The 16,120-nt window shown below is 36.3% G+C and overlaps 1 non-coding gene across 1 annotated transcript; it reads left to right on the forward strand.

Moving 5' to 3' along the window:
• Nucleotides 1–11,504: 11,504 nt before the first annotated feature.
• LOC121475362 lies at nt 11,505–11,629 on the forward strand. Its single transcript, XR_005983732.1, has one exon. It is a non-coding gene; the product is annotated as a small nucleolar RNA SNORA51 (small nucleolar RNA).
• Nucleotides 11,630–16,120: the final 4,491 nt, after the last annotated feature.

A 16,120-nucleotide genomic window follows, 5' to 3' on the forward strand; every position in this document is an offset into this window, starting at 1 on the left:
GGGGAAAGGAATTTTATATATCATGGGGCTAGATTTATCCTAGTGCCTTAGCTTCATGCTGGGATTGGGCCAAAAAATGATGGAAACTTATTTATTTTTGTCAGGCAGAGAACTTAATAAGAATAATAAACCTTTCTTGAACCCATAGTTTGGGCCAAACACTGTACCAAGTGCTTGGAAAATATGAAATGAATAAAATAAAATTCCTATCCTGTAAGCATCAAAATTTCATATTTATAGTCTATAGAGAGGAAATTGAAATGCTGGGGAATTTATATCAGCATCTATCATTACTTTAGAATCCTTTAGGTACTCAAAGTATGGAACTGCCAACTGATTTGGGGGATCTTTAGGAATGAAACATTTCCTGTAATATCTATTACAAAAAGAGATGTTTGGTGAATGGTTTAGATTTGGTCACCTGAAGAACCAAGAATTTAGGATGCTTTTTCATTCTGACTCTGACATCCTGTGTGAGCGAGGCCCAGACTTATTGACATTTCACTCAAACGTCAGAAAGAAAAATTATTTAGAAAACATCTAAGTCTGAATGGATAAAGAAGCTGTGGTCTATGTATACAATGGAATATTACTCAGCCATTAGAAACTACAAATACCCACCATTTGCTTCGACGTGGTTGGAACTGGAGGGTATTATGCTGAGTGAAATAAGTCAGTTGGAGAAGGACAAACGTTATATGGTCTCATTCATTTGGGGAATATAAAAAAATAGTGAAAGGGAATAAAGGGGAAAGGAGAGAAAATGAGTGGGAAATATCAGAGAGGGAGACAGAACATGAGAGACTCCTAACTCTGGAAAACGAACAAGGGGTAGTGGAAAGGGAGGTGGGCGGGGGGTGGGGGTGACTGGGTGACGGGCACTGAGGGGGGCACTTGATGGGATGAGCACTGGGTGTTATGCTATATGTTGGCAAATTGAACTCCAATAAAAAAAAAGAAAAAAAGAAAACATCTAAATCATGTTGGATTGTATTCTTGCTGAACCATCCGGATAGCTTAATGTTCAAGAGATAGACCAGTGAGGGGAAATGGTTTAACTGATTATGTCATTTATGAAAGTTGAGAACATTGATTTAGAAAGTAAAGTACATGGAAATGGGAGAAATACACTTTGCATATTCTGAGTGAGAGAGCAACTCATTTGAAAAAAAAATTGAATTAAAATTGCCAGGTTGATCAATTGCTAGGTTGCTAGACTTGTTCTGTCTGTGAAAAATTCTTCAAGTATCAACTTAATTCTTTAAATATTCATTTTAGTGTATAATCATGGCCTCTTTTTATACCACATTTAATAAGGGTAGTGAATAAACATTTACATAGCTGATAGACAAAACCAATTCAGAAATAAATAACACAGCCTGGCTTGTAAATCAAGAAATATTGCTGAGATGTAACTTGTCCATAAGGTGCCACAGCTCTGGTTCTATTGCTGTTTTGTGCATCATGACTGTTTCACAAGAGTACTGGAGAGACCTAAATAAATGAGCAAAGTTTCTTTGAAAAATGTGAGTCCCATGCAGACTTCATCTATTACTGCAAAGTCCTTAAAAATTGGCATTACATTTAAAATTTCTCTGTGAAGTTGCATCATTAACCTTTGAGAGCTATACTTGAAGGGGAAATTTCACCAACAATGGAATCAATGAACTAAAACATTAAATAAAATTTTATATCTCACAAAGCCAAATTTCAGTGAGGTCCTATGAAGAATTGTTCGCTAACCTGGTTTTCTTTCTTTCTTTCTTTCTTTCTTTCTTTCTTTCTTTCTTTCTTTTTTAAGATTTTATTTATTTATTCATGAGAGACAGAGAGGCAGAGACATAGGAAGAGGGAGAAGCAGGCTCCATGCAGGGAGCCTGATGTGGGACTCGATCCCTGGACTCCAGGATCACACCCTGGGCCAAAGGCAGGCGCTAAACCACTAAGCAACCCAGGGATCCCCACTAGCCTGATTTTCAAACCTGATTTAGGCTTGATTTTAAGGACCCAAGCAGGTTCTATGAAGCATTATTTCTTCAAGTCACTTTGGAATCAAGGGTCAAAAGATTTAGAAAACGATGGAATACGTTCTTTAAAAATTCACAACGAAAATAAAAATATTACTGACTCCAAGGAGTCCTACAAAGGAAAAAAGGCATTGTGTTTATTTTTGTTTAACCAACATTTCTTAAATTTGGTTGATGAGAGGAATCCCCTCTCACTTTTATTTGGCAGAAAGTAACACCTATTCATATATTTGTTTGTTTTTAAGCTGAATATAGGCTCATCCAGGGAGCTTTTATTTATTTTTTTTTTAATTTTTTATTTATTTATTTATGATAGTCACAGAGAGAGAGAGAGAGAGAGGCAGAGACATAGGCAGAGGGAGAAGCAGGCTCCATGCACCGGGAGCCTGATGTGGGATTCGATCCCGGGTCTCCAGGATCACGCTCTGGGCCAAAGGCAAGCGCCAAACCACTGCGCCACCCAGGGATCCCATCCAGGGAGCTTTTAAAAGTTAGTTAACTAAGGTTGAATATCTTAGGGTTAGGGATTAATTGCTTAAGAAATCTTCCATGGACATCTTTTTCTCAAGTTATAATCACTACCATCCCACAGGATTTATGGTGGAAAGAACATTCCCAGAAATACTAATCTCAGGGAATGACAAACTCTATCTATTTCAGAAATCAGGTTTGCTGAAGGTCTATGGAGATTTTCAGTGATGTCTACCAGCTGTAGTTTCCACAAATCCTCCCAATCATTTTATTTTCAATTGCCTGTTGAATCCATGCTGACCACAGTTGAAGGCAGATCAAGGGGCAGAATGTTAATTTCTTTGGTTATTAAAGTCTTTGTACACAGAGCATTCTTTTTACTTTGTCCTCTCCATTAATTTTTGCTTACCAAATCTTTTTTAAGTCTGTTGTCTTGTCTTTCATTCATTCAACAGATATTTGAGCCCCTGGAACTGATGATGGAAGAGATAAATAAGATGTGATCCCTGCCTGAAGTCCCCTGGGTACAGCAGTGAGCAAGAACAACGCTTTCTTTGCTCTCAAGGAGCTTCTTGTCTGGTTTTTGGCTTCTGATCCATCTGACTGGCTGCTATCCCAATGCAAGCTCTAACTGATATTTTTCCATTCCTCAACTATGATTTACATAATTGATTTCTGACTTTCAAATCCTTCATGCCACACAGTTGGTTGCTGACGCTCAGTGTGGCATTGACAACTAATTTCTCAGACTTTCTCTAGACCCAGGGTACTTTAAACAGGCTTATGGGGGCCTCAGTGTTGCCTGAAGCCTTTTAATCAGTTTTGGCTGTGCAACCACTGCAAATGGAAGGAGGAAATATTTAAAGGTTATGTAACTCCATCAAACAAGTTTTTGGAATCTACTTCCCTCATCATATCAAGCAGGCTGAATGTCTAAGATGATTTAGGAGCGTCAATGTGAAGTTTTTGGGTGGGTTTTTGAGCACAGAAAAGATTTTGATGTTTCCTTGGTCTTTGAAATTAACACTAAATTTATAACAGTATTAAATTCAAAATCTTACTTAACTTAAGCTTTTTGATTTTCATATGTAGTAAATCTTAGCAATTATTTTCAATTACTTTGATCAATGTTCAATCAACTTTGATAGAACACAATAAATACCTTTAATAATCAGTTCATTTCCAAAGTTCATTAGTTTAATATCTCTAAACATTTTTTTTTTAATTTTTATTTATGATAGTCACAGAGAGAGAGAGAGAGGCAGAGACATAGGCAGAGGGAGAAGCAGGCTCCATGCACCGGGAGCCTGATGTGGGATTCGATCCCGGGTCTCCAGGATCGCGCCCTGGGCCAAAGGCAGGCGCCGAACCGCTGCGCCACCCAGGGATCCCATCTCTAAACATTTAAAATTGTGTTTATAAGTTCAATACATTCAAGTTTCATTTATAAATATTCAACTTAGCAGGTAAAACATATTGGAATGCCAATATGTCTAACAATTAAAATTTATGAATATAGTGAACAACATTTTTTTAATCATTTCAAGAATGTTGAAATTAAATAAACATACCTTTCAACTTAAAATAAGAAAACTGAAATCAATTATTTAATTACATATTTTGCATGTTTGGTTATAAATCCAAGTTTACATATTTGATCACGGGGCTGAATCTTAAAGATATTTATCTAACTTACAAATAGTTTAAATACCAAATCTGCAGAGTAATCTTTACACAAATTATTCATAGAGTTTTGATTTACTTAATACATCTTCTTGAATTAAAAAAGACTTCTTAGAGTTATAAGACATTTATCCACCAGTGAACAATTTTATCTTTCTGAGAAAGTTGTGGCTATCTATTCCAGGAAAATTAGACCCAGGGGATTTTGGCGAGGACACAAAACCTAGGATTACAGATAAACAGGGTAATTCTAATTTCAATGCTGACAGGTGTATTGAATTCTGGTTTGTGGTCTTCACAACACTCACATCCTATAAAAAAGTTAGTCCTATCGTTCATAATCTTGGGTACAAGTCATACCATTAATTGAGTTTCTGTCTGAATTGAATAAAGAGGAATCTTATAATTTCCTCTACTGCTGGTTTGAACTTGAACTCTTGTAAGACAAATCTGACTCCAAAGATATCTTTAATGTTATTTCATTGGATAGTTCACACTCTCCTGTAAATCTTTTTTAACCTCATTTAATTAAAAAAATGTAATTATGGTAAAATACATATAACATAAAATGTATCATCTTAACCATTTTAAGTGTGCAGTTCAATGGCATTCACTTTGTTTTGCTCCTTTCTGTTTCTATGAGTTTGACTACTCTAGGTACGTCATATAAATGAATCCATATAGTATTTGTCCTTTTGTGACAGGCTTATTTCACTTAACATCATGTCCTCAAGGTTGGTCCATGTTGTGGTATGTCATTTATCTGTCAATAGATACTTGAGGTGCTTCTAACTTTTGGCTATTGTGGATAATGCTGCTATGAACATGAATGTACAAGTAACTCTTTGAGTCTCTGCTTTCAATTTTTTGTGCATATACCCAGAAGCAGAATCACTGAATCATATAGTAAGTCTATTTGAATTTTTAAACAAGCTGCAATACAGTTTTTAGTTTCCTTTAATTTTATGTTTTGATTAGGTAGAGAGAACTCTGATCGTCCACTGCATACCCACTAAAGTTGCTACTGACTTTTTAAAAATCTAATTCTTCTACTGGTTGACTAAATTCATTTAAAAATGTTTACCTTTTTTTTTCTGAATTTAAGACCATATTGACTGGATCCTGAACATCTCTCATGGATTTGCTTTCATTCAGAAGTGGGAAAAAACCATATAGCTTTGCTGCTTAAAGCTTATCCATGGACCAGCAGCATGGATATTAGCTATGAGTTTATTAGAAATGCAGAGTCTCAGGCCCCCTCACAGACCTAAGGAATCAGAATCTGCATTTTAGCAACTTCTCCAAGTGATCATTATGCACATTAAAATGCATGCATGTGGAGCACCAATTTAAGATGATATCTTACTGCTCTTATTCTTTTGGGAAATTTGTGATCCCTAGAGTGAGCACAGATCTAGTATTATCTAGTATTTGCTAAGCATTTTTATTCCTTCTGTTGGGTGTGTATCAGATCTCAATGAATTAAGACTCTAAGAAAAACTTTTAGTCCACAGGTCATAGCACCAGTGAGCTCTGGAACATTCTAGAATTCAGGATGTCTGGAAAATCGATTATTTAGGTGACATTAGGCTAGGAGTCAGGGACCAGGGAAAACATAGTCGTGAGGGTAGACTATCTGGCAGAGTAACGAAATTACCAGAATATAGTCCATTTCTCTAGGGTAGGAATCACGTCTTATTTAAATTTGCATTCTCAGAGCCCAGGACTGTATGTGGCATAGTGCTGAATAAATATTTATCCAATTCAGTATTTGCAGAACTAACAAAAGCCAAGTCTGAGATCTAGATATGGGGGTCTGTAATCACAACAGTTGAATGGACCTGTTATGGAGTCTGTCATAAGTGGTACCGTTAACCCTTCTGAAGGCTGAGACCCTTTTGAGGGTAGATTTGGGCATTTATTTCTGGCTGTACTTTGACCTAAAGCAGCTCTGCCATGGGAGTCTAGAGAATTTTAAATTCTGACAGTGTGAAGTTGGACTCTAAATAGAAAAAGGTAGTCTTTTGGTCTTTAGGAAATCACTTTTTGAAACAGACCAAATGGTTGCAGAGAAAGGTGACCTAGCTTTGAGAAAACCCAATACATAAATATCAGAACTGCCAAAAGAGATCAATGTTACTGTCATGAAACTGCCTTAAATTTCCATCCCCAAACCTCATTTTTAAAATAGTTTTATTTTAAAATGTTCTTTTCTTTAGGAAGAACATAAACTCTTTCAGGAAGCAGCTCTGGGAACTCTGTGCTAGGACAGGTTGGGAACTCAAGTTATTACTAGAGTGTTTCTGAAAGAAGATCTATTGGACATACAATTCAAGGTCACCTAGCTACTAATTCTAATAAAAGAAAAACATAGCTAGTGCTTGTAATGTTTCTTTTTAATAAGAAAAAAGAAGAGTAATGTTTTTCTTAAAGATTCTAGTGTTAGATGTTAAAAGTAAGCTTAGACAGTAAGCAGAGAGACTCCTGAGCAGAGGGGGCTAGAATTGAAGAGTTTCTTTGGTTCAAGTAGTAAGTGGGATAAACTGTAAAGAGGCTGAATGAATAACTGCCCAACAGAAGGACTGAGTATCTCAAGGAAGTGTTAATATGTTAAGGAATATTGACTCCAGCCCATCCAATGTTTGAAGACTTGACACTTTGCTGACTTTTAAACAACAAGGCAGGGAATTTGACTTCAAGTTAGATTCAGGATAAATAATAAAGAAAATTTAAAGATCAATAAAAATGATAATAGGTATAGGGATTTCCTTTTTCAAATTTCTCTCTAAAATGTGTTATTGAAGTGCATTAACTCAACTAACAGTCATTGAATACCCAAATACTGTGCAAAGGGAATATTAAAATATGGGATTAATATGAAAAAGCTACAACTTAAAGCAATGTGGAAGAGCCATATTTGTGCTAAAAACAGAGTACTTCTTATGTATGGCAGGAAAAGATCACTTCCTACTGTGATGATGTTGGAAGAGTGGAAGAGGTGATGCTGAAATTGAGCATTCATTGGAGGAGTTTTAAAGCTAGATAGATGACAAAGCATTTTAGATACAAGGAATGAATAAGCAAAGTCTTCTAGTAGGCATTCATTTAGCTCCCTCTATGTAGTAGGCATTATATTCCTGCACTAGTTTTAAAAAAAGATGAATATAAAACAGAAGTGTAATGAGGAAAAACATATATAAGATATAGTGAACATACCAGATTCTGCTTAGCAAATGTTTCTTATACAGGGAAACTGTAGAAGATGAACCTGAGAAGGAAATTTAAGACTGATGGTAGAGGTCCTTGAATGCTAGACTAAATCTGATTATTAAAGTAACTAAATATAAAGAGCATGAAAGGTTATATTTCCTTGAGTTTAACGGAAAATCATCCCTAGTTTTGATGTGAATCTCAAAACAAATATTGGAGGGACCACCACCTGGTGGCAGAGTACTTACATTGCATCATCTGTTCTTTAAGACATGAATAAACATTCTGAAGTTTCAAACTGCTAATTTTTATTTATAAAATAATAAAAAAAAAACATGATTAGAAATAAGAGATGATTATTCATTGTGTAAATATTCTCCTCCAGATTCCTTTCTAAAAAGAGAAATCCCTGGGAGCATCTAAAATGAATTTTTCCTTAAAATTTCAATGTATTTTTAAATAGAAAAATGGTGAGAATACTCCCTATTTGTTCAAATTATTTTGGCAATTAATTATAATTCTACCAACTGTCTGATGAAACATTAAGAAAGAGATTTAACAATTTTATTTTTGGGATATTTTAATTTTAAAATACTCTTATTATATTCTTTAGATATATCTTAATTTGGTGGTGGTTACATATGTGATAAAATTTCATGAAACTACATAATACACACATAAAACTATTGAAATCTGGAGACACCTGGGTGGCTCAGTGGTTGCGCATCTGCCTTCAACTCAGGTCATGATCCCGGGTCTGGGGATGGAGTCCAGCATTGGGCTCCCTTCAGGGAGCCTGCTTCTCCCTCTCTCTGTGTCTCTGCCTCTTTCTCTATATCTCTCATGAATGAATAAAAATTATTTTAAAAAAAACAAACAAACTAGTGAAATCTGAATATTTGAAATATCTAAGATCTGAATTAAGTCTGTGGTTGTAGCAATGTTGATTTCTGGTTTTAATATTTTGCTATAGTTATGTGAGGTGTTACCATTGGGATAAATTCAGTGAGAGGTACATGTGAATCCCCTGTATGATTTTTATGTAACTTGAATAATTATTTAAAAATGAAAACTTAATTATAAGTATCATTTAACTCAACTTGTACAAACTTCAACTGCAGAAATGAAGTATGAAAAGATTTACAAATGACCTGTGACCTGGGTGGCTCAGTCAGTTGAGCATCTGCCTTTGGCTCAGGTCTTGGTCGCTGGGTCCTGAGATGGAGCCCTGTGTTTGGCTCTCTGCTTATCTGGGAGTCTGCTTCTCCCCCTCCCCCTGCTCATTCTCTCTCTCAAATAAATAAATAATAACTTAAAAAAAAAAGATTTACAAGTGACCATTTGTAATTATAAATTCTATCACAGAAAGAATATATCTTGGAAATTAAAATACATTAGATATGAGCATTATATTGATTTTCTTTCTTAATTAAAAATGTACTCACTCAGATTGATGCATTTTATTCTCACTTATTATTTATAGATTTTTGTCTCTATCAAATAAGTTTATATATTGAGTGACATATTAACATTGTAGAAAAATTAGAAAAAATCAGACAAAAAAAGTAAAGTAAATGGAATTACTATCACTCAGACCCACTCAAACAATATAGTTTTTTCATTGATCCATTCATCCATTCAACATTTATGAGCAAGTCTCTGCTCTGGATACTCTTTGATAATATAGATTAGTGAAAGATGCAGCCTGTGGTGCCTTTTCTAATTTACACAAAGCCTCCCTAAAGGCCAGCATTGGCTCAAAAGGTACATATATACAAGGAACTCACATTAATAACTATCAAAATATTGTTGTATTAAATGAGTTTTTCTATATGTCTAGCATACAGTAAGCGCTATGGAAGTGTTAGCTATTATTATTATTATTATTATTATTAATTATTCTACTAGAATTTGTCTTATATATTTGACCACAAGAAAAGTAGCAGGGCCCTATGATGATCACAGAATGTACAATCATAGAACTTTTGTTTTTCAGGCAACAAATAATTTTGAGTGCCCTTGACATGCCAGGCATTGTCCTTGGCAGTGGGACTGGAAAAAAAAACAAAACAAAACAGATGATCCCTCCCACCATTCCCATAATATAGCTTACATTTATTAGTATTTTGAAAGAACTCACCTCATCAAGATTAATGAATCACATTTATTTCATTTAATGGCTTTTATTAAGTGCATTGTGCTGGATGACAAGGGAGAGGGTAGGAGATAGGAAGTACAAAGTTTAAGACTGTCTCTGTTCTCAAGAACTTCTAGTATTAACAGAGGAGACATATTTTCATAAAGAAATATGAAGACAATATGATAAAGTGTCAAAACACACGGTACAGATAAAAAGGTTAGAAGGGGGAGTGAATTGTTGAGGCCTGTGGTAACCAAGCAAATTTTTATGGAACGAAAATGACCTGAACTGGGGCTTAAAGAATTTATACATTGTATTCTGCTCTGAAATGACTTTTTGGATATTTCAGTACAGACTAGTTAGCTGCTCTCTAAATCTGACCTCTCTCCCTCTTGGAACATAGCAAAAGTTAGACATTACACTTCCAATCCTATCTTCTGGAAACTCCTATTTGATGCTCCATTTGCCTTGTTTTCTCCAAATTTTGACTAAACAGTGACACAAAGGGCAACCATGGAAGCCACGTATTGAAGACACAGAGACTCCATGAGCCTGCATCCCTGAATGACTACATGGAACTAACTATTCCCTCTCTCTTCTCCCTCCAACTACTGGTCTTTACTTGAACAAAAAATGAACTTTCTCATCTGTTTCTAGGTTTGTCTGTTATAGCAGCCAGCTTTAACACACTATGTAACACAACCAGATTGACTTTGATTTTTTTTTGGCACTTTTGATAGTATAAATGTCAATATAAATTAACGTTGTAAACTCTGAATAAGCTGAAAATATCCAATCTACACTGAGGTTATGGTGGGGCTTCTGTGTGGTCATTAACAGATTCCAATAAATTCAGAACTGAAGATTATGTGCATGAATCTTTTGTTTTACAGATAGAGATACACATGAGAGAAAAGATGATACTAAATGACTTGCCTAATAACTGGGGTATGTGAAAGTGTCTGTCCCATACAAAAGAGCATGTGTGACTCCTGATACTTAGGCGGGTTTGCTTTCCATTATTTTAAATAATTGTTAAGTCTCATCTAAATTATGTTTTAAATCTTGTTCCAGTGGTAAAAATAAAAAAGCAATTTTATCATCATCTTTTAAAAAACGACTGTACTTCAGACATAGTTGTCACCCTTGCTTTATCTTCCCTGGCTATAATCCAGATTCCATTAAAATCCTCTATGAAATTTGTCAAATAAAGCTTACCAGCTTATAAATACAAATGTTCACAAGTTTTTCTTTTGGTGTGAATCTAGCTCTCTCTTTGACTTTATAGGCTTCAGGCAGTCAGGAGGATGGTTTTTTATACATCACAGCTTATAACATGGCTGAATAAAGAGCATTTACTGGCTGATGGGCTCCAGTGTGGATTCACATGGAGGAACCAATCAGGTGCTAAATGACCATAACTGGGCAAGTTGTCACAGCTGGATCACAAGGGGCCAGATTAGGATAATGATAGCATAACCAAGACTCAGGACTTTACATTAGGACTCCTTATGTTCCCATTGCTTAGTATTCGTATTGACTTGAACTTCAGAACATACTGAGCCTGTAAGCAAGGGAAGAAGAGTTTGAACTTTGAGTAGAAAAATGCGGGACAGAAGAGAGGCAGGTTTCGGCACCATCTGGGTCTTTCAGTCCATCTTACATGATTTTTTAAAAGATTTTATTTATTTATTAATGAGAGACACAGAAAAAGAGTCAGAGACATAGGCAGAAGGAGACGCAGGTTCCCTAGAGAGACCCTGATGTGGGACTCTATCCTAGGACCCTGGGATCATGCCCTGAGCTAAAGGCAGACGCTCAACCCCTGAACCACCCAGGTGCCCCCTTAGGTGCCCCTCCATCTTACACGATTGACATACTTTCCCCTTTTTGTCAGGAAGTGCTTCTGTATTTAGACAGAACCTCAGTGTCTTTCATCTTAAAATGACTCAGACAGTCACCTGGTACTCACCACTGTTGCTCACCACTGGCTGTATTCTTATACTGACTGTACTGAAAGAGGAAGCAGAGTAAACCTACCCATATACACAGCCGCCCAGGGCCTTCACTTGTCTGTATTGTGAATGAAGGAAAATGGAGAAAATATACAAACAAGTAAATAAATAAAATGACTGGGGCAGCGATGCTCTAAAAACCAACACCTTTCTCCCAGATATGAACAAAGGAGAGACTCTAAGATCCCTTGAGTCCTTGTCAATATCCTTGGAAACTGTTGAGAAGTCTCTCTAATGACAAAAGAAACTATGACAGAAATTTGAGGGATTATTGGCAAGCACAGATCCTAACTAAGAAGGTTTAATCTTAAGAAGTTCTGCTAGGAACACTGTGGAAAGTAGTATGACTTTAGGCTATGGAGGCACTTGTGTTTTTGGATGTCAGATGGGTGCCTAAGACAGAGATCCAGGTCTTGTTGACTTCCAGTGTGTCACCCAGAGAGTTGATGGACAGACAGATGCCCCATGTTTTTGTTCCGAGAAAGAGTCCTGCCAAAACCACATCCTGTTACAGTGCTGCATCTAAGAGGATGTGTGTACTGCAGCATTAATTAGGAAATGCTCTTTCCAGTGGCCAGACCCCTACTTGCTATGATCATGCTGTCACATCCAGCCAACGATCTAGCTCTGCCAAGTGGACCACAAAAGGAGGGAGGCTCTTTTTTTTCACCCAAGTGTAAAAGACGCCTGTGGTAAGCTCTTCCACGTTAGAAATTCACTCTTGCATGTCTTATGTCTCTCAGTGATACCTCCAAGGATTTCATTTCTTTAGACCTTAAGAGATCTTTGAGGAGATAAAGAGTGAGGATTATCAGGCAGTCACTTGAAGAACAATAGACAAAGGCAGAGGCATCAGAATACACAGCAGTGCCTGCACACATCAATGCCTTTGTTATGATATCAGATCAGGGTAATTTTCAAATGTCGTAATTTGGCAAATTGGATCCTCAAATAGGTGAATAAGTTCACCTTAAAAAAATAGTACATTCACACAGAGACTGATTGCTCTTCTTTTTTTTTTTTTTTTTTGTAGTTTCTCTTCTCTGAGTGTTTGTTGTGTGTGTTTAATGCTCTACCCTTTGTTTTTCCAGCCCCATAGAAAGTGTGCTACTCTCTGCTGGTTTCTTATGATAGCTTTGCTCACTGAGGCAGAGCAGCCCGTGAAACTGTTCAATATATCTGACTGGCAGCTATCCTCAAGTGTAGCTGTAAGACCCGGAGAACAAACTCCCTCCTCCCTGCTTCCAAAGTATGGCTGCACTTAATGAAAATTTATTACTTTTTACCTGTTTAAATTTTGTGTTGTCAAAGACAATCACATTTTTTTTCAAACATAGAATGATTTTTCTTCCTCTATTAGCAAAAGTAAGTAACCAAATTATGAATAACTGATTTGCTACATTATTTTAAGATTCACCTTTAGCTTTTAAATAAAAGTATGCACATGTGCTATATTTTCAAGGTAAAGGAAATATGTAATATTACTTTCAGCACACATTATAAAAAAACATAATGCTGGGACCGTGATGACTTACTTGCTCTAGTTAAGCTTATCTTCATAGTTTATTTAAGGAGCATAAACTGTAATATTTAGTGCTTAACCAAAGATACTCACCTTTTGTAATATCAGCAAATGTTAAATTCTATATGTATCTAATTAATAAGGGATTGTTAATGCTGAGGACTACTTTTTTCTTTGCTTATATTTCAACCTCTTTCTTTCAATAAATTCTTCCTGTTGCCTTTCACATTTTCATATTTCCCGCTAAAGATAACTTACTGAACACTTCATTTCTTTTCTTTAGCAGCAAATCTACCACTTTCTCGTCAAATGTAACTTCACAAAGTGTTGTCTACATTGTTTCCTTTTAATAGATCTATTAATTCAACAAACATTTATTTAATAGCTGTTATATACCACATTCTGTTCTAAAATTAATTCAGGGAGAGTAGTTCCTTATTGAAGTTCAGCATATGCCAAAATACAGAAGTACTCAAGAAGTACTGCTTTTGTCGATGTTGAGGGAGTTTAGATGAATATGTAACCCCTGCTTAGCCTGTAATAATTACTCGTGGCAAAGGTTAGGGCTCTGTAACTCTCATTTTCAGGATCCTGGTGCTTCAATGCTGTTTTGGGGTTGCTTAGAACCCTAGTCTTATGAATCCCATTAAGGAAAGAACTCCTCTATGATCCTGACCTCTTTATTTCTGTAAAATAAACGCATCCCAGGATCATTTCCTTCAAGACTCTCCCTGACCCATGTCTCAGGACCCTAAAGGGTGACTAATATCCGACAACCTTTCAGGAAACATAACTTCCTTAAGCAAGATGGGTTTAGATGACCTTAGCAATAGGGTGTTAAAGGTATGACAAGCTATATCGAGTTTTTAAAATTCAGTGGAGTCTATTTAGTGCCCTTGAAATGATAAGTCACGAATCAACTATGCATATGCTGGCCTTGCTAGAACATTAGATACTGTAAAAACATACAAATTAACAAATGCAGCCCTCAACTTCAGCCTGTTGATGTGAGCTATGTTGGTTCTCTAGAGCTATATATCCATGCATTCTCTTAAAGACATGTTATGACAGGCACTGGTAAATGGTTTACCATCCTTAGTGTACTCAGCTCTATGCAAAGTGCTTATTCTGTAAAACAATAACAGATCACAACCTCCCCCACCCCCCACAAAAGCATTTTATAAGTATTTTTCCATTTGTTTGAAACAGTAAAAAAAAAAAGTACACTTTGAAAATGCAGTGGCACAAGGTACATTGCCGTAACTTGAGGGACATTGACAGTTTTTTTTTTTTTTAAGGAAACAAAAGGAAAAAAAATCCCCGTTTGAAACACTGCATTACATAATTGTACCTGTCCAAACAGACCATTTACAAATATTAGCTAGATAAGCTATTAACATCCATAGAAAGGTAGCTTTCTTAATAAAATTAATTTAAAAAGATTAAACAAGAAATAAAAAAGCATTTGAAACTGAGTCAGATCATTTTACATGGAGGCCATGTGGCTAGAGCAAAGTGCACAGATTTCTTTTTTTTTTTTTTTAAGATTATTTATTTATTTATTCATGATAGTCACACAGAGAGAGAGAGAGAGAGGCAGAGGCACAGGCAGAGGGAGAAGCAGGCTCCATGCAGGGAGCTCGACGCGGGACTCGATCCCGGGTCTCCAGAATCGCACCCTGGACCAAAGGCAGGCGCCAAACCGCTGCGCCACCAGGAATCCCAGTGCACAGATTTCTAAAAACTTTTACTGGGGAAGCCTGGGTGGGTTAGTGGTTGAGTGTCTGCCTTTGGCTCAGGGCGTGATCTTGGGGTCCTGGGATAGAGTACCGCATCAGGCTTCCTGTGAGGAGCCTACTTCTCCCTCTGCCTACGTCTCTGCCTTTCTCTATGTCTCTCATGAATAAATAAGTTAAATTTAAAAGAAGGGATTTAAAAACTTTTCCTAGAAAATCACTAATGATCTCCTGATTGTTCAATCTTATCAAGGTTTTTGATCATCTGTGGTCAGGAAGTAATGTGGAACAAAAGGACTGTTTACTCACAGCTGTAGCTGGGTGGGTGTGGCTGGGTGGCATGTTTTATGAGCTGGGCCAGTGTCCCAAAGAATCCCAAATGCAGAAGATCACATGAGATTAAGTGACTAAAGCCTTTAAAGTTTTTAGCACAATATATGGATCATGGTAAACACTTGATAAATGTATAAACTTTGGATTTTAAAAAAATGTTTCTCACAACATACAGAATGTGAACTTGAACCTGAGTGATGGCATCATTTCCATAAACTTATTCTACTATATTTGCATATAATCGGCCCTCACTAAATGGTTCATACAAATCTACACTAGTTAGGGCACGACTAGCCTCTATAACAAACACACTTCAAGGTTTCAGAGAGTTTACCAATAAAAGCTTATTTTCTTGCATGCATACCAGTCCATTGCAGGTGTTCTTGATTTGTGTGTGAGATTTCCCCCATGTGGTGATTCAGGGCCCCTGTCTCCTACTATCTTGTGTGTCTATGCTATCCCCTGGGACCTTAGAGTCTTTGTTCAGCAGACAGATGGGTAGAGTGAGGAGAGAGAACTTATATTCACTCTTAACCATTTCGAAGTAGCATATACTGTTTCTACTAAGACATTGTCAAGAACTAGTCACATGGCTTCTTAATATACAAAGAATCTGGGAAAAAAAAATGTCCTTGGCTGGAAAGAGGATTCTCATGACAGTCTATACTCTGGAAAGGAGTACAGAAGTTTTTGGTGAACCACTCAGTCATCTCTGCTATAGGATAATTATAGAAAATTTCCAGAATATAAACTGATAAATCTGAAGAAGTGGAAATGTCTTTGTATTGATTCACATGACTGAGTCTCATTTAACATTTAACACAATTATATCAGTTCTCTGATTTAGAGTTTTAAATGTTGTGTGGACGGGACGTTAGTAAGTACCACTTTATGAAGTACCACCTACTCTAGTTGGATCAGTTGCTATCATATTTTAAGGATCTATGTTGCTCTTTGATGTTTTCCTGAATCCTTTTTTTATG

Source organism: Vulpes lagopus, chromosome 1 (genome assembly GCF_018345385.1).
Source record: "Vulpes lagopus strain Blue_001 chromosome 1, ASM1834538v1, whole genome shotgun sequence".
NCBI lineage: Eukaryota > Metazoa > Chordata > Mammalia > Carnivora > Canidae > Vulpes > Vulpes lagopus.